We start from the raw sequence: 19,948 nt of genomic DNA on the forward strand, positions 1-19,948 counted from the left end.
CTAAATCGATTAAATTGCCGCTCTTAACGTTCAAAATACAGGAAGGATTTGTTAATATGGATAACGTGGCTGAAACATCTCAAGGCAAATTTTTTAATTGTTAATGAAAAGCTTCGTAATTCAAGCACATTTGTATATACCATTTACTCGCCTTCTCTTATTTCATGTTCGTGTTAACCTCAAGATATAGAATCAGTATAAAAGAAAGAGTAACACTTATCTTGGAGCTGAGTGGAGTAAAGAAAGGTTAATCGAAGGATTGTGACGAATAAAAGCTGAATAAAGCGGCAAACCTGATGCGGTGCGATATTGGAATTCCAATATTATGTATTAGAATTCTAGGACGGTGACATCGAACTAACAATACTGCGAAAATTCGATTATAACCTGGGAGCAAGCGTGCATAATCATTTTCTCTGTCTATGATTGTATTACATCTGTTAATAATAATATAATATGCAATTTCTTGTTCATCTCTTTATCTCGTCAGATCTCGTAGGGGAAGAAAATGAAAATAGTCTACGCGTTGTAGACCCATTCTTAAACTATAGCAACGTAACTATCTCCCGTTCAAAATCTGGCCAAAATCTCCGAAGATTGGCTCTTGGCGGAGCAACGTCGCGACCCCCAAATCACCGAAATCGTTGATAAGTTGCGGAACGACGAGCTTGCGGACGACGTCGCGAATACGTACGAATTACGATCCGGCACCCTGTACCGTAAGATACAAAGGAGAGGCAGAACTCTCTGCTTGCCCATTGTCCCAAGAGGCTTTAGGTGGTCCGTGATCAACCATGTGCACCAGTCAATTATGCACTTAGGATGGGATAAAACGCTCGAGAAACTGCACGAGTATTATTGGTTCGAGGGAATGGCGAAATACGTTCGCAAATTCGTTGAGAACTGTCATGCTTGTCGAGTTTCGAAGGCTAGTTCAGGTAAAATACAAGCTGAATTACATCCTATACCTAAGACCAGCATACCCTGGCATACAGTTCACGTGGACATAACGGACAAACTAAGCGGTAAAAGTGATTCGAAAGAATATGTCATTGTTTTGGTCGACGTCTTCATTAAATTCATATATCTGCATCATACTCGTAAAATAGATTCCCTTAGTATCGTTAAAACACTTAAGTATACTATATTTTTATTCGGGAGTCCTCGCTGGATAATAGCGGACGTCGTCGTCCATCTGTGATGATGTCCGCTCCACCACCAGTTCACAATGTTGCCTCGAATATGAATTCAATTCCAGCGCCCAATTTTAATATTCCACCTCCGAATGTACCACCCCCTTCCTTAATTCCAAACGCCAGACCGCCGCTTTCTTTAATGTCGACCAGTTACCCTCTTCCTAATCAAGTCGCTCAGGTACCTATGGGACCACCTAATGTACAAGTGCCACCACCAGTGAGGCCATTGACTGATCTACAAGCCTCTGAACAGCTAGGTACGATATGTCGATTATTTTCATTTATTTCTTCGTTTCGGCGTATCGCCGCATGTTTATATTTACGAAGAACAAGTTATTTCTTGTAAAATGGATTACTTGTTCGCGCAGTCCAGAATATGTAAGTGTGCGTGCGTATGCGTATGCGCGCGCGCGATACGCCGAATACAAGACGCGTGGGCGAATACGAAACTTGCAAAAAGCAAATTCGTGCTGATCATTCGTGTAGACGAATACGTGTTCTACACTACAGAAACAAAAACAAAATCCAGAGCTTTTAGCGTTGTTACGCATGTCTGACAAAGGCTTCTAAGTGTGTCCCCTAGAGGCTGAGCAGCTGGCACGCATCGTCACTGACTGTGGGGATGAAATCAAATAAGAAGCACGAGAGAAGAATGCCCAAGATCCTAAATTATGGTAACTACTGTCCTCTCTGGTCCCCCATCTATAGTGTCTTTATACGTGTAGCGTTTGCACATATCACATTTTCTTTATTTCACCTTACGTATCGTTCGTTCGTCTTTTTTGTACAACATTGCTCTATTTCAAGCACTAGATACAGCATCTAGGTGTAATGTATTACAATGCTTGCTTTGTCTGTATCACTTCTCCGTTCTCTACTTCCTTTTTAATCAAATAGCGAAATCTTACCGATAATATTTGATAATAACGATACGTGAAATTGTAATTAAAATTTGACCAATAAGTTTTCTAATCATACATATATCGTGCGTCCAAAACGTGAATGTCTATCTTCATTTCTTATTTACAATTATTTATAATTACTATTTTATCCTCTGTAAAACAACATACGTTAGAGTATGTTCCCCTAATTAGTTTATAAAATATTCCTTTTATAAAACAAAGACAATACCTAAATTCTTCAATGTAATTGACGAATCAAAGGCGTGACATATTGGACGAACATACGAATATACGAGCTGTTTTCTTATAAAACACCTGTTATCTTCTATTCTTTCTTCTTATTCTTTTTTTTCTTTTATTTTTTCCCTCTTTATTGTGTCTCTTTTAATCTAAAGGAATTTAATTTAGGAGACTATGTTACTCGTCAGAAGTTTTAAGTTTTGTTTTAATCAAGGATTCTGCACCAAAAGCAAAGTGCAGCCTATATGCAGTACAGGGGATTGGCAAAATTTCGCACCGAAAAATCCGTTAAGGAAAATAAAAACACCGGCGCGGAACTCTATTGTCCGGAAGAAGCTCTCAGCGATAATGACGATAGCGATCAAGGTCCTACCTCTAACAAGCATGTTTCACCACAAGGTATATATAATGTATATTTATTTTTGCATCGTGTCATCATCTACCATTATTGATTATAATTATTTGTACATTAAACAGAAAAGAAACGAGAGAGAGAGCGATAACAATTCTACAAATCGATCAAAGGAAGACAACAAGGAAGAACGTAAACGAAAAAGACGTAGCCGATGGGGTGATCCAGATAATAAGGTGCCTGTAGCAGAAATGAACACGTAATTAACCAGCCATAATGAACAGCAAAGTAGTAGTGGCTTTTCACAGCCAGGTATCGCGATTCCTGGACAAATTGGACAACCGGCTGTTATAATTCCATCACCAAAAGTGCAACGTACGGAAACAAAGAACCCTATGTTAACTAAAATATCAAGGAACGATCCAGCCTTGATACAATATGTACGACAAACTTTGGGGACGTTAGATCTCACTGAAGAGCAAAGGAAAAAAGCCGAAGATCATTACAAGGTGACAAGATTGTTTATTTTAAAATTGTTTTATTTCAAGCGTTCATTTAAGATTTAAGATTAAGATCGAGCTTAGTACTTTGTTAATTCAACTATGTGTAATTTCTGCCAACTCACTCACCGTTTATTCTAACCTTCATTCAGATAAATCTTCTCTACCAAAACTTATTAAGAAAAAGAGAAGAAGTAAGACGTTTAGAAGCACAGGGTAAGCACAAATACGAATACGACAGTGACGAAGAGACGGAAGGTGGTACTTGGGAACACAAACTCAAATCTGCCGAAATGGAGGCTACTCAAATGTGGGCTGAAGAATTGACGGCCCAAGCAGAAGGAAAGCATCATATTGGTGATATCTTGCCACCGGATGAACTTAAAAAATTTATGGAACAATATAACGCAGTTAATCAAGGGAAGGAACCTGACCTTAGCGATTACAAGGAGTACAAACTAAAAGAAGATAACATCGGTACGCAGCCTGCCTTTCTTTGCGCGTCCATGTATTTACATATATTAAAATATATATGTATCTTTTTGTCAGTAAGTTATGTTTGACAACCAAATTAACGAAGTTTGCAATTCTTTAGGATTTCACATGCTACAAAAACTTGGTTGGAGCGAAGGACAAGGATTAGGTAGCGAAGGCAATGGTCGCATCGAACCTATTAATAAGTAAGTAGTTCCTGACTGATTGTACTTATTATATTCGCGTTAATTTCACATATAAACATATAATACATGTGAATTATTTTTATGATAGAAGTTTACCGTATTATTGAATTTCCTTAGCATTTTATTTGATCTATCTGTGACCATTTCCTACTTCATTTATTAATACCAATATCTTCGATGTTGTACCGACATTTCTCATTTTTCTATAGAGCAACCAATAGATTCGACAGTGCTGGTTTAGGTTCCGAAAGACCGGATGGTGTATCCAGGGACGACGATGAATTCGATGCCTACAGAAAGAGAATGATGCTTGCCTACAGATTTAGGCCTAATCCTTTGGTAATTTTGTCAAATATCTAAAAAATTTCGCAATACCAAAGTTATGTTTCATATACTTAACCACTAATCAAATGTTTATTTTTCTTCCTTTTATTTTTAGAACAATCCTCGAAGACCTTATTATTGAGAAGAAGGTGACATTAGTAGATCGTATTCGAGGTATTATATATCGTGATGTTCCATTTAGTTGGGAGATAAATTGTCATTATTTTGTATATTTGACATACTATACTGAACGTACAGATTACAGTTACAGTTATAGTGACATAATAAATGAAATCCCAATCTTGTTTCTATTTCTATAGATGTTTACTCTGTTTTTCTTATTGTATGTATGTACGATTATGAATGCTCATTAGAATTATTAAATGAAATATGAACTGTGAATGTTTTGTTACATATATTATTTGTACGTAGGTTTCATATTTGATGCACCGTGCGATATGTATTAGATTGTAATAGCATCGATTAAGTACAGAGTAGACGTAACATAATTATATGGGACTTCGTGTCTCACAAATTCCAACTGAATACCAACTTCAAAAAAATTAGAGTATTTCCTATTACATTGGACAAGCGTGCTTAAGCGCTTCTACATTGATCGATCTGATTGATACATTGCCCTAACATAGGGAATATATCACGCCTCACAGGTCACATGGTCTCCCAAACATGGGACACGTAAAAACAGCGACAGGTATCAGCTCTATCCTGTATTCAGTCCGTGACAAAGCATTCCGGTTAATTTGTGTCGATAAGTGAAACAATTTTACCGATCTACATACATACATATATGACGATACCTATGTATACTTGAATTTATAATGTACTCTTCCCTTTCCCCTCTGCTTTCTTCCTCTCTTCATTTTTATACTACGATCTACCTCATTGCCAGTCTGTCGGTTTACTAATTTTCTTGTACATCTTCTTTCCGATCGTATCTTGTTACTTTTTCCTTTATCGCATTTACCGAATTACTGTATTGCATTCTTTTTTTCGATTTTGATTAGATTCGTTATTTAATCTTTTCCATTTCTTCATTCTCGTCGTTGTCGTTGGAATTTTAATGCATATTTCACATCGATGCGCCCTGATAATCATGGAATGCACATTTCACAGTAATACCGAGTATGCCTGTTCTCGTTTCTTGATCAACAATTGTATCGACGTCTCGATCAAGGTGAAAAGTCTGACACGTTCTCTTAGAATGTAAGATCATGACATTCTCGAAATATTTCACACAAGTTCTCTTAGATTCGGAAAATAATGTTTTGATTTGTTTGTAATTTCACACGAAGAGTATAGATACGAGATAGAAGCTCAGCTATAAATAACTGACGACATTTATCTTATTTAAAAGCAATTTTCACCTTTGAATTAGCTCACCTTAATAATAGTTATTTCCTTAATCTTCATTTTACGTTTAAGTTATGTAATTTTAATCCTCGTTCCAACTGCGCTCTGACACATTTTAATTAAAAGATAAATAATGATTTATAAAAAGATGATTTATAATCATTACGAAGAAAATGAAAGTTATCAATACGTTAGATGCAAATATATTAAATATTAGATAGATATCGATGCGATATAGATATGTATTTACAAATTAATATATCATACGCAGGTAATGTTCGGTTTATTCCTGTTTATTTTTCAATCAACTGTAATCGATATTGTCAGAAAGTCAAAAGTAGGAGTAAAATGGCTGTTGGAACTGTTGAAAGTTTGGAAGCATGAAGAACGGCAGCAGTAAGAATTAAAATAGTATTTATGGTGTATGTAGTAGTAGCATAGAATGACGGAATATCTCGTACTATAGATGCACTCAAATAAGCGAAGGGGCAAGACAAGGATGGGGACTGACAGTCGTATTCGCGTATGGTCACATACATGTATGTCTTCGTTTTATAAGTGACGTCATCTTGTTCCTGCGATAGGAACTTCTCCTGGTGACGCTGGCAACGACATCAGTCAAGAAGGGGTAGAGTGGTAGGTAGGGTGAGAAAGAGAAGGGCAACGCAAAGGAAGGGGAAGAAGAAGTTGCAACGAAACGGAACAGTACGAATTCAAACGGATCGAACCGTTTCAGATCGGATCATAGCCTTACAGAGGGAAAGGACGGAAAAAGACCACAGAATGGTCGGTAGATCAGTGGGGAGAGGTACAAGCACTCTTTCAAAGCGGACACGTATGTACGTGAAAGTAACTCTTACTATTTAGCGGCGATCGGGAACTTGTTGGTGCTTTATGGTGTCGGCAGTCTGGTTGTTTGTATCGAATTTAAAATACGGTGCGCATAATTGCGTATTACTGTTGTATATTTTGCTCGTTATTTCAGGAGACGTACGAACAATAAAGTGAAAAACATTAGAATAAGGAAGGGTGATGCACAATCGTATATGACATAGAGTTTATCTATGTTTCAATTTATATCGAACTTATATATCTAGGAAGAAGAGAAGAACGGATAGATCATCGAACTTGGAAGAAAATGGAACAGGTGTCATACACAACATTCATTGCGAAGTGCGCGTAATCATCGAGATTCAAAAGAATTAAATAATGGTTCTGATTTTGTCTGTGGAACAGTTGCGCACATATAAATACAACAAATTGATACGGTCTTTTGTCTTTCTTTTTTAAGTCGTTTCTAAGAGACTATACTAATTACTCATTTACCGTGTGTGTGTGTGTGTGTCTTCATCAAGGGAATGTCAATGTTCGTAATGACAACGGTCGTATATATTTCGATCAAGGCGAACGAATATTAAAAGTAGAGCGAAACCAACAGAACAAGTAATGATTTTGCTACAAAGAGAAAAATGAGAAAAATATAGGATTCGCTTAAGTTCATCATCTCATCTTATCCTTGATGCGTATACGGTGATCAAAGTGTTATATCGAAGAGGATCGGGATAAACTCCGCTGTGATCACCTTGAACATTCGTTATGATAACGAATTGTTATGAAACAATTTAAAATTGGTAATGGCGAAAGAAAGATCTTTTCCTGTTTGTTGCAACTTGTAATAGTCGTGTTTTCTTTGCCGAGTGTTTCGTGATTTGTGCTTCGATCAAATTGGTTTTGTTCCAGTCGAAAAGAACATTTACATTCTCGCGTATATATCTTCACTTAGAAACATTATCGTTGGTGAATTTACTTATTGCTTTGTACATATATATAAGCGTTGAGAATGAATGGATGTTCGGCTTAAAAAGAAGAAGAAGAAGAACTTGCATGCGAACAACTAACCGAACATTAAGTGATCTTCGTCGGGAGTGCCGTGGGTACGTGAATTTTTAAAATCGCGTATTTTTCTTCGTTCCGTTCTTTATTTCTGCCGTTCTCTCTTTCTTTTTCTTCTGTTCCTTCTTCTTCTTCAATCTTACGGAAGTTATCAGTTGTGGAATGTCGTCCGTTGTAAGCGCTCGTTGTAATTCCGCTTCCACCTTTCAATAGTCGTTGTTAGTTTTTGTTCGTTGGTTTCGCTGCGGAGTACTTTTACACTAGAGTAATTTCGATAATATTCATGCCCATTTTCGTTATAAGCTGGTTAAAAATGTGGATCAAGTAAAACAATTATACAGTTATAGCTTAATAAATTAAATTAAAACATGCGTTCTATCATGTATGTTTATATTGTAACCTTTCTTTCTCTCTTTTTTTTTTTGCAACGTCATGGACCTTATATGATACAATTGTATTTGAAAGAATAACGACATTTTCTGTTTTCTATGAATCGAAGGACCGATATCTATAATAATTACGCTTATGGTATCAATTATTCTTATTGAGACTTATTTAAGAGGAGCACTCGTGAAAGAACAAGGTCTTATTATTATTTAAGGTAACATTATATAACGATGTCGGCATAATAATTGAAACAACAGAAATATCAGCGATTAAAATTACGCGATACGTTTGAGATGATAGAATTTTATAATAGACAACTTCATTTACATATAGATAAAGTATAAGATATTAATCTGACAATTTGATAATTAGAAGGAAAGTAAAGAGAACGATTTTTTTTGGCTTAGGAACACGAGACCTGTTTATTATTATAATTTGTATAATCATACGTACATACTATACTTGTAGATGAATCGGCAATAGCTGGAACGAAGTAGAAATTAATAGAATAAAATTACGTTTTAAATTTCATTCTTCAGTTAGAATCGTTCAAGTATATGTGAAGAAATCAGTCAGAAGTAAATCTCGTCAGCACCAAATACATACTTGTATAAATATTTGTTTCTCATTCAGCCAATCGTAACTACGACAGTAGACATAGTCGATCATCGATCGCATTTAAGCAATACCAACCTCAGCTGCCTATACAGTTGATCGAATTGTGAACCATTTTTCAAACAATCAGTCGACGATACGTCGAGCATGTCGCACTGCAGCAGCAGTATCGTCGTGTTTGTAAAGATCTCTCGATTAAAAATTTTACATAAAGTTTATCTAACAACTGGGTTTGATGGATGTGACCTTTGAGGATACTTTGTTTTATCGCTCCTCGATGAATCTGGCATTAATGATTGTAATATCGTAATTCTAAAGAATTAAAAGAGATATCTCAACTTTTTATATTGTAAAAATAAAATAACTTTGCCCGAAAGAAGCTGATAAGTATCATAAAGTATTTTTATTATCGGAAAGGGTAAAGTAAACATAAGTTAACTTCACAAACTTTTCTATTATATATTCTATTATATATTCTATTATTCATTCTATTATATATTCTTATGATCATGAAAGGTTTCGTCTCATCATATCAAATCAATTAAATAGGATTTAAAAAGTATTCCTTACTAATAATTCTTATTAATCACTTGTCATTAATTTTTTTAATTCATTTTTACGTAGGAATAATCTCATTATAGCACGTAGGACTATCAAACTTGCAACGAGCGGGCGTTTCAATTACAAGGCTACAGGGTCTCGGCCGATTGCTCTTATGTGCAATGTGTAATTTTAATAATAATTGTAGATGTTCATCAATTTGAAGAAAAAAAGGAACAAAATTTCGATTTATCCGTATTTTAAGCACAGGTGTACAACGTCAACGTAAACTGTAATTTACATGAAAATATTTAGAAGATTTAGAATATTAGCGAAAAAGTAACAGATTCTAATATATTATTTAAACAATTCACTATTTCAGTCGCCAAGAATATGTTAGCGTTCATCCGGAGTATTCATCCACCAGTGAACTGGTGTAAATACTCTCCGTTTTTCGTTGTTCACTTTCACTGTGGAGGAATCATCTATCCAGCGATCCTGCAACGCGAAACAGTACAAGTTTGGCTTTATCTATGCGAGAGCCATAAACTCGCATACATACGTATAGGTAATATCATCTTGCCCGGTACACAAAGCTGCCAGCAACCTAACCGATACCAAGATAAAAGGTAGCAAAGGTATTTTTACGAATATGTACATATCTCGAAAGCTACAGCCGAGCAGGGCCCCAAACATACGTAGGAAAAAGTTGTTCAAAATCATGATCCTGACAATAATATATTTGAAAATCATTGAAACTGGTAAACGTAGATCTCCTCGTTCGAATAATTAATAATTAGGATATTTTCCTACTCTCCTTACAAGGTATATTTATCGTATCTGTATATTTAGTAAAAGCGAGTGAGCAAATATTTGCGAGTCATTTTCTTTCTGTATATATTTTACTATAATTCTACATTCTATAATCATTGCATGTTACATACTATATTTATATATAATTATTATTATAAATTACATTTTTATTCGACGAATAAAGCCAGAGTAAACCAGAGAATACACACACGAATACGAATACGAATACGAATATCGCGTGTGCGTTACGAAAAGAGAATAAATGATAAAATTTACGAAAATATGTTGTAATTCTTAATAATGTATATGTATGTTAATTATTTAAGTATGTTGATTATCGTTCAGTAGTCGTGTACATGTGGTAAAAGTAATGACAACAATGCCGTTATATTTTACATTTCATACAATTACATACAAATTCTACAAATTTAGGCATTACACTATAAAGTTTACAGATTTGTAAGATTCGAAAGGACCGTAATAACCATGGAGAGTACGACTGTTGACCTACCTATGGATTGCGTAAAATTACAGTTTACATCGTAACGAGAGAAAGGATACATCTGTGCAAGTTGTTTCAGATTCAGCTTTATCTTAGATCCGATACTATTTTATATAAGATAGAGCAACATTTTCCTCATTTATAGCAATGATGTATCGATTATCAATATCGTTTAATTTATTTAAAGAAGATGAATTAATTTTGTAGCTTTTTATAATAACTAATATTAATCAAATTTGATAATTTGTTCATATTTTGAAATTTCTATTAATTGTTGAGATAGTTAAGATGTAACGAATCAATGGATGAACATTCTTACTTTTGCATTACTCCAGTGAAATGAAAATTTCTTAATTGAAATTAAAACGAATTTCATTCTTTGATCGTAATACTTTTCGGTACTTTTTTTTCAGAGAGCAATACCTCTTTAACGTTTTCGAGGTTATAGTTTCGACTTTGGAATCAAAATTAAAGCGCATTGAAAATTTGGACAAAGCGGTGGAACACTTGATGAGAAGAGTGGAAGCTTTGGATTCACGCGTGAATGATAATATCGATAAAACCGATGCAGTTATTACAAAGCTACGAACATTAGATCTAAAACTTTTCAATTCTCATCAAATTGAATTTTCTTCAACTGAATCTGCATACTCGACAAAAAGGAGCGATGATAAAAACGACAGTGAAATCAGAAGCGGTACGTATGTATGTATGTACATAAAATGCTAATACGTAAAAACAGAAATTCGTTAACAGACGTATCTATAGAAGAAGAAAAGAAAAAAAAAAAAATATTGGACTGATCGACTCGGTTAGAACAAACATGGATCGCAACTACAAATTGTCGTTTGAATTGTATTACATTTACAGCCGGTTTTCTTTTATCTATATCGTTTACTTAACAATTGTATTTACGTGTAGTTTATAGGTACCTACCTATATATACCTATTGTATAGGTATATACCTACATATGTACACACGTATACAAGCCTGCTTTCCCTGTATTTCCCCCCTCCCCTTTTTTCGTTCTCTTTGTCTCTTTTCCATACTTTTATCTTTTTACTGATGCTTCTTCTTCTTTTCTTTCTACGGTTGCCATTCGCTGTTCAAGTTTATCGTATAAATTGGCATTTATTTGGCAAAACAGGTCCGAAATTACAAGCAATCCATCAGAAGCGAGAAAATACATCATCATCCGATTTCACTCTTGGTGAAAAATTATTGTCACTTGATCAAAAGGTATCGGATATAGATAATAAATTGATCGATTTGAAACATCAATTGGATAATAACTTGTTACAAAATGACGACATAAATGCCGAAGCCAGCCAAAAAAAGCCAGTCAATGTATGAGCGTAATCGAAATCACTAAAGCGATGAGTAATGAAGTAATAAATCACATTACGATCGGGATAGAAAATTTAAGGCAAGCGACAAACAATATGGACAGAAAGTTACAGTTTCACGTAAACTTGGTTTCCGATCGTTTGGGAACTATTTACAACATGATGAGTGACGTGCACGATGCGATATTAGTGAGAGGAAGTACGAACGGTCGACCGGCGTTCAACGTTACAACAACAACAACGACAACTACCGAGCCGCCACCACCAAGGCAGAGTAAAATCGATCGACTCGTCGAACAAATATATCCAATTGTTGACTGTATCGGAGAAAATGGATGAAGTCTGGAACGTCGTGGTAAGCTGAGAAGATGTGGCTAAATTGTTAATTTCACTGTTTACCTGCCGTGTTAATCACGTTGTATGACCGCATGCACAATTTTACATGTCCACTTGACGGCATTCCATATAGATAGGTATTATACTTTTTTCAACAGGTTGGCACGAAAAGTTCCGTGGACGATCTCTTGCCAAAATCCGATGAATTACTTACACAAACGCAAAGACAAGAAAGAGCGATCAGTGAAATTCATGCGGATTTAAGATCGAAAACGAATAAGATTATCGAAAATTTAGAAGGAGTGGAGAATAGACTTCGAAAGCAGGAGGACGATGTAGCTAGCCTTGCTCAGCGTCCAATACCTGCGGAATTGCTGCTAGATCCCACGATCGATCGCCTTGTCGAATACGACTCCAATAGGTTAGTTTTCCTTCTTTGATACTTTATTCGCTTGCTTTTATTATCATACACCATGTTACGAAATAATATAGAAACCAAAGGCATTTACGACGTTGTCAGTTCCATTCCATTTTTCGAGAAATAATCTTTTCTCTCTAATAATAACAGACAATGTACATACGTATTTCTATCTTTATCTGTTTGCTTTGTTCCGTTCGATGAAAAGAAATCTTTCGTTTCGTGTAATGTGAAAGAATCGTATTTCGAATTGATTGCATCTGTTGTTAGTAAATATTCCAATATATTATTATACATAGGTATATGATGCGTGAAAGAACGATGTAAAAGAATATTAGTAAATAAATAAATAAATAAATATGTAGAAAGTGTAGCGACAATATACTACGTTCAACTAACGAAACACCATTATTACATTGCTATGTAATTAATTATTATGTTTCATGTAGAACGAATTTCTTTCGATTCACAGATACGTTGAACTCTCTGATGACATTGCAGTTGAAACAACCGTTTCACCGGTCAATCCGACTACCATTGTTTCGTCTGTGTCGATGTCCATGTCTTCCTCGACCTCGTCGAACGCCGTATCGATCAATAATTTCATTAATTCAAGCAATATAGCTGGTTCCACTAATTTCTCCAACTCGACAGCCAATCCTTCAATAGGCCCCCCATTATCACCGAGTTCGCAGCGATCATCGTCTAAAAATCGTTATATTTCCATTGTTATATTTCCAAGTGTCAAAAACAAACCAAGTACAGCAAATTCCACCTTTACCACCGATGCATTCCTTAATTACAAAGATGTTAAGGTAATAAACAACAAAAACATTCTCAACCCGTACCAATTAACGTCACTGGTAATCGGCACCGTTCAAACGAATTAGAAACAGTTTTTATATAGTATTTTATATTTTTCTCATTTCTTCTTTGGTTTTTAACCGACCAAAGTGGAATAATCGATATACCGCATGACTTTTATGCAAACATACTTTTTTCTTTCTTCCTCTCTTTTCTATAGTTTAGTTACCTTGTAAGACCCTGTAAGCGAATAAGCGAACGAACGCGATGAAACGGAAGAAGATGAGAGAGTAAACGTAACAACAACGCTGCTGTATTTCTATGTGAAGAATGTGTAGACAAGGGGAGGCCCAATTACTACGGAAAAGGAGTGATTGTGTAGGGAGGGGGAAGGGTGAAGGGATTGGAGAGAGAAAGAAGGAATCTTAAACATATGCATTTTATCGTGCATACACAGTATAGTTAAATCACTTATAGAATACACGACATGCCTACGCATATGCCCACCTTCGTTCACGTACATATCGTATGTGCTATAACACAAAGAAATGTTCAGATTTGAAAAATTTATTACGTAATACATCGATTAACATTCTGAATGTTTCGTTTAAACGGTCATTTTAAAGTTGCTCGTAATTACTCGTCTCGTCAAACCGTAAATAACACACAAAGTCACTATAATGTACACATGTGCATCACGTACAACCATCAACTTTGAAACGTTCGAATATGGCTCGTAAAAAGTCCCTGTCGGTGAAATTTTTATTAATCCTTCCTTTATGGGAATTTTGAAAATCTATACCATATTTCTAGAAGAAATAAAAGGAAAGAAAGAGAAAAGTAGTTTTTACAATACGATTGTATAATTGAAACATTAAATATGTATAACAATATTGTAGAAAGAGAGAAAACTACTAATCTATGTACGTAATATGTAACAGAGTGAAAAATCTACGCAAGAAAAAGAAAGCGTTATTCCATATTATCAATGCTTACAAACACGATAATACATGTACATATTGTTTAACGTTACAGGACTATTCATGTGTTGATTTGTTAAATGCTGGCATGAGAGATAGCGGTGTCTATTATCTTCAAATTCGTGGAACAACCTATTGGTTTCTCAAGGTTTATTGCGAGCAGGATATCGCCGAAGGAGGTTGGACGGTAAAACAGAGATTCGTCCAAATACTATAATATGTATATACGCGTGTGCATCATGCATCGAGATAAAACTAGTGTGATAGAACGGGCTTTTTTTCCCAAAAAAGTATATTTCGCAATGTAGAATCAATGTAGGATCAATGTAGAATCGATAGCTTATACTCTTAGGTCGTTACAGAAAAAGAATAACTGTGCGTACAATAAACAGCCGCGTTCGTTGGTAAAAGATATTTAATCTTCCTACTTCTTTTATCTCATAATTCGAAAAAGAATTTCCACTTTTTCCTAGGTTATTTAAAGAAGAGACGATTTCGGCGAGCCAAGAGAAAATTTCTATCGTGATTGGGCTGATTATAAAAACGGTTTTGGTGATCCTGCTCGAGAGTTTTGGCTTGGCAACGAAAACATATACGTGTTAACTAACAACGAAGATTACATGCTTCGGGTGGAACTCGAAGATTTCGAAGGTAACAAAAGGTAAGAAATATCAAAATTACAATTGCAACTGATTTTGGATGCGAAGTTCGGACGTTTTAATGTCTGTGTAGAATAGATCGGAGAGGATTTCAAAGACGATTTTCTCTGTACATTTAAGATATAGAACGTTTCGGAACATCCGTATATCCGTGCGCATACAAAAATTATAGATCCATGTACTTTCGTTTAGGTACGCACAGTACTCCCACTTCAAAATCTATTCAGAAGGAGAATATTATAAATTGGAGATTGACGGTTACGACGGAAATGCCGGTGACTCATTAAACGATCCATGGTACGGTTCGAACAATAATCCGTTTCCCACGTACAACAGGTAACACGTTATTTCTTCATTTGTTAGAATGCATGAAATGACAATTTCGGTTATGTGAAAGCACAAAGCAAAAAGCATTGAAGAACGGATAATATCGGATAGATTAATCGTAATAAGAGTCAACTATTCGTTCGAGACGATATTTCATTTCACACAGGGACAACGATAGGTCATCGTTGAACTGCGCTTCCATGCTAAAAGGCGGATGGTGGTGGAAATCGTGCGGACGAGGATTAAACGGTCTTTATTTGAACGATCCTCAGGATTTAACCGCTCGACAAGGTATGATTGCTTACAAAATAATGTCGTCACGTACAACCAGCCATTCATGTTTCGTATTATCCGTTTAATGACAAAAGACAATTCTTCCTTTCTGTTATTTAATAAAAGGTATCGTATGGTTCCGTTGGAGAGGTTGGGATTATACTTTGAAACGTGCCACGATGATGATTAAACCAAAAGGACCAACAACAGCAATGATATAGACGATTATAACAATAACAATAACAATAACAATAACAATAACAATAACAATAACAATAACAATAACAATAACAATAACAATAACAATAACAATAACAATAACAATAACAATAACAATAACAATAACAATAACAATAACAATAACAATAACAATAACAATAACAATAACAATAACAATAACAATAACAATAACAATAACAATAACAATAACAATAACAATAACAATAACAATAACAATAACAATAACAATAACAATAACAATAACAATAACAATAACAATAACAATAACAATAACAATAACAATAACAATAACAATAACAATAACAATAACAATAACAATAACAATAACAATAACAATAACAATAACAATAACAATAACAATAACAATAACAATAACAATAACAATAACAATAACAATAACAATAACAATAACAATAACAATAACAATAACAATAACAATAACAATAACAATAACAATAACAATAACAATAACAATAACAATAACAATAACAATAACAATAACAATAACAATAACAATAACAATAACAATAACAATAACAATAACAATAACAATAACAATAACAATAACAATAACAATAACAATAACAATAACAATAACAATAACAATAACAATAACAATAACAATAACAATAACAATAACAATAACAATAACAATAACAATAACAATAACAATAACAATAACAATAACAATAACAATAACAATAACAATAACAATAACAATAACAATAACAATAACAATAACAATAACAATAACAATAACAATAACAATAACAATAACAATAACAATAACAATAACAATAACAATAACAATAACAATAACAATAACAATAACAATAACAATAATAACAATAATAATAATAACTGTTCTTCGTTCTTCCTCGCTGAGTCGGTGGGGCCTTCTTTGTACGGTGATGTTGGGATCAATTAATCGAATCTCTAACTGGCCTAGAAAGAATTTCTAAGAATAGAAATCAATCGGCTCTTATCATTACCACATACTTCGGTGTCTACTTTATCAAAATCAATCTCATTTTCGACGGTTTTATGGCAAGCATTGACTGTCTTCGTTTTGCGGATATCGAGGCCGTTGGGCGTAATGATTACATCGAATCTTACTATCTCGCGACCAATCATAATATCGTACTTTAAATGACTATCGTCAAGGACGTGAAAAGCTATCTCCAATGTAAAATCGTTAATACGTACGACGGACAAAATCTGGGACGTACTTTTAACGCAGGTATTCCCGATTCCTTGCATTACTATTACATCAGTCGTTCTCTTACCGGAAAATTTCGAGGCTACGGATTCTTTAATTAATGAGCACTCGACTCCGGAATCGAAGTGAAACGGAAACGACTCACCCAGATGACTCAAACTACCAACTGGCGGCTTCATCCCACAGAAGTCGACTCGGGGATTGTTCTTGGGGCTGGTTTGCTTCAAGTGTAAGGCGGAGGGCCATATCGCACCAGCTTGTCCGCAACAACAAGACAGAAAATCCAGGCAACAAGGCAAACAAATGGCTCACGCCGATTTCTTTTCGTGGAACCACGTAGACTCGGATCACCGTACGATCGACAAAATCGCCGAAAAGGAAATCAATCTGGCCGAAATCTCCGACGACTGGCTCTTAGCGGAGCAACGTCGCGACCCCCAAATCACCGAAATCGTTGATAAGTTGCGGAACGACGAGCTTGCGGACGACATCGCGAACACCTACGAACAACGATCCGGCACCCTGTACCGTAAAATACAAAGAAGAGGCAGAACTCTCTGCTTGCCCATTGTCCCAAGAAGCTTTAGGTGGTCCGTGATCAGCCATGTACACCAGTCAATCATGCACTTAGGATGGGATAAAACGCTCGAGAAACTGTACGAGTATTACTGGTTCGAAGGAATGGCGAAATACGTTCGCAAATTCGTTGAGAACTGTCATGCTTGTCGAGTTTCTAAGGCTAGTTCAGGCAAAATACAAGCCGAACTACACCCATACCTAAGACCAGCATACCTTGGCACACGGTTCACATGGATATCACGGGCAAACTAAGCGGTAAAAACGACGCGAAGGAATATGTCATTGTGTTGGTCGACGCCTTCACCAAGTTCGTATACTTGCACCACAACCGTAAGATAGACTCCCTTAATACCATTAAAGCACTCATGTCCGCTATATTAGCGGACCAGGGAAGATGTTTAACGGGCAAAGAATTTCAAGACTTTTGCAGAAACAAACATATTAAACTCCACTTAATAGCAACCGGTGCTAGCAGGGCCAATGGACAGGTAGAGCGTATCATGGGTACGCTAAAAAATACCTTCGCAACAATAGAAATGACCGGAAGGTCCTGGCAAGACGCGATCGGGGAAACACAACTGGCTTTAAATTGTACCCCCAACCGCGTGACTAAGTCGAGCCCATTGGAACTGTTAATCGGTAAAACAGCGAGACCCTACGGCTTGTCCGTACCCGACAACATCGAAGAAAGAGAAGTAGATATCTCCCATGTAAAACGACAGGCGATAAAATGTATAGAAGCAAGTGCCAAATACGATAAGGATAGGTTCGACAAAAATAAGGCTCAAGTAGTTAGGTTTAACCTTGGTGATTTTGTATTACGTAAAAACGAGGAAAAGAACCAAACGAAGCTAGATCCGAAATTCAGAGGTCCGTTCAGGATAGCAGAGATTTTGGAAGGAGATAGGTACACCTTAGAAACCTTAGACGGCAAAAGATCATATAAGGGCAGACATGACAGACTGAGGAAGATGCCAGACAGCAGCGTTCCTGCTGAGTTAGACGTCTACGATGATGACAACGACGGTGATAATAACGATGCAAGTTCACGGACCTCAGAGGATCATTAATACCACGTTGTGGTCGTGCACCCAGTGTGGTACTCTGCGCCTTCGTAATACGTAAAGTGGGACACTCTGCGCCTTCGTAATACGCCCAACGTAGTAACACATCCAACAAACTGAGATTCACCCGTGTACGAAATCAAAAATGATCTGTCGTGTCGTTACGATCTGACTGATAACTCACAGAATGCAACTAGCACTTTGAATACAAATTATAACGCCACTAATTTTAGTTCTCCTTCATTTCCTTGCTTGTCAAACCTCTGAACAAAATCTCGTTGTCGAAATGGACCCTCGTCTTATTTGGAACGTTTAATTGAATGGTAAATAATATCAGTTACGTCGAGTCTAATGTTAAAAAAAAAAAAAAAGAAAAAATTGCAATATTTTAGTTACACACGAGGACGTGTGATAGTCAGGATGGCCGTGTCGGAGATGAAAGGACATCGGAGCCTTCCCTTTGGAACCCCGGGAAAATCCCTTAACACCGTAATCTAGATTCTATCATAGGCGTAATTAAACAATTGTCGTCTTTCGATCCGATTGTATTTGTTCAAGATTTGTGATAATGAGCTTGGGCTCGAGGCGATAGCCAGTCGCCGAACGTAGCCACGGTCACGGGATGAACGCTTTGCCTAACAAAGGTATAAAGTAATTCTATAGCTCTCCTTAAAAGATGACTGCCAGATGTCGATGCTTCTCCGCAGTACACTTTCAGCTAGCCTGAGGGCCCGTTATAAATCTTAAGATTTAGCTAACTAAAGTCCTTCAAACAAACAGTCTTTGTCCCAACTACGAGAAGATAGAGGAGACCTATTTTTCAACGAACGACGTCTCCCACGAGCAACTTTCCCTGGAGGGCGGCTAGCATCTTTTTCTAATCACCAATTTGGAGATTGACCAATTAGCAGCAACGTCAATTTCCCTTACTTTCTGAACGAAGACTATCCTCGACGAATCCGATGACCTCGTGTCCTTAGACACACCCCATTATAGTTTTCCTCTGCAGCATCATCGCGACGAAAAGTCATTCTCTCGTGAGATCGTATTAGCGACTTACTTAGCGTCTGTACGCTCGGTGGATATTCCACGTTTTAACAAAGAGTCTGACTTAGATTTTGCGAGCACGTTCATCCATCATCCCGTCGACCGCGGATTCGTTATTGAACCTAGGATCATTGTCACTAGTTTCTCGAGTATCTAATTACCACGGTTACTTGTCCAATTCTATGATAATCGTATCTGCACTAGTCAATCTCTTCTCTATTGCTTATCGACAATGTGTAATCCAAACGAAGATTCGTTTCACGCCCCTAACCCTATTTCCAATGTAAACCCGACATATAAGTTTAAAAAAGAATTGAAAATATTTAATTAACTTCGCCAA

The 19,948-nt window shown here is 36.0% G+C and overlaps 2 pseudogenes; both read left to right on the top strand.

Annotated features, from left to right (window-relative positions):
- Window positions 1-2,313: 2,313 nt before the first annotated feature.
- Window positions 2,314-4,505, top strand: LOC138189393 (SURP and G-patch domain-containing protein 1-like; annotated as a pseudogene).
- A 1,717-nt stretch (window positions 4,506-6,222) lies between these two features.
- LOC138189391 (uncharacterized) lies at window positions 6,223-15,199 on the top strand (annotated as a pseudogene).
- The last annotated feature ends 4,749 nt before the right edge of the window (window positions 15,200-19,948 follow it).

Source organism: Bombus flavifrons, unplaced genomic scaffold, assembly GCF_040668555.2.
Source record: "Bombus flavifrons isolate JBK064 unplaced genomic scaffold, iyBomFlav1_principal scaffold0032, whole genome shotgun sequence".
NCBI classification, from domain to species: domain Eukaryota; kingdom Metazoa; phylum Arthropoda; class Insecta; order Hymenoptera; family Apidae; genus Bombus; species Bombus flavifrons.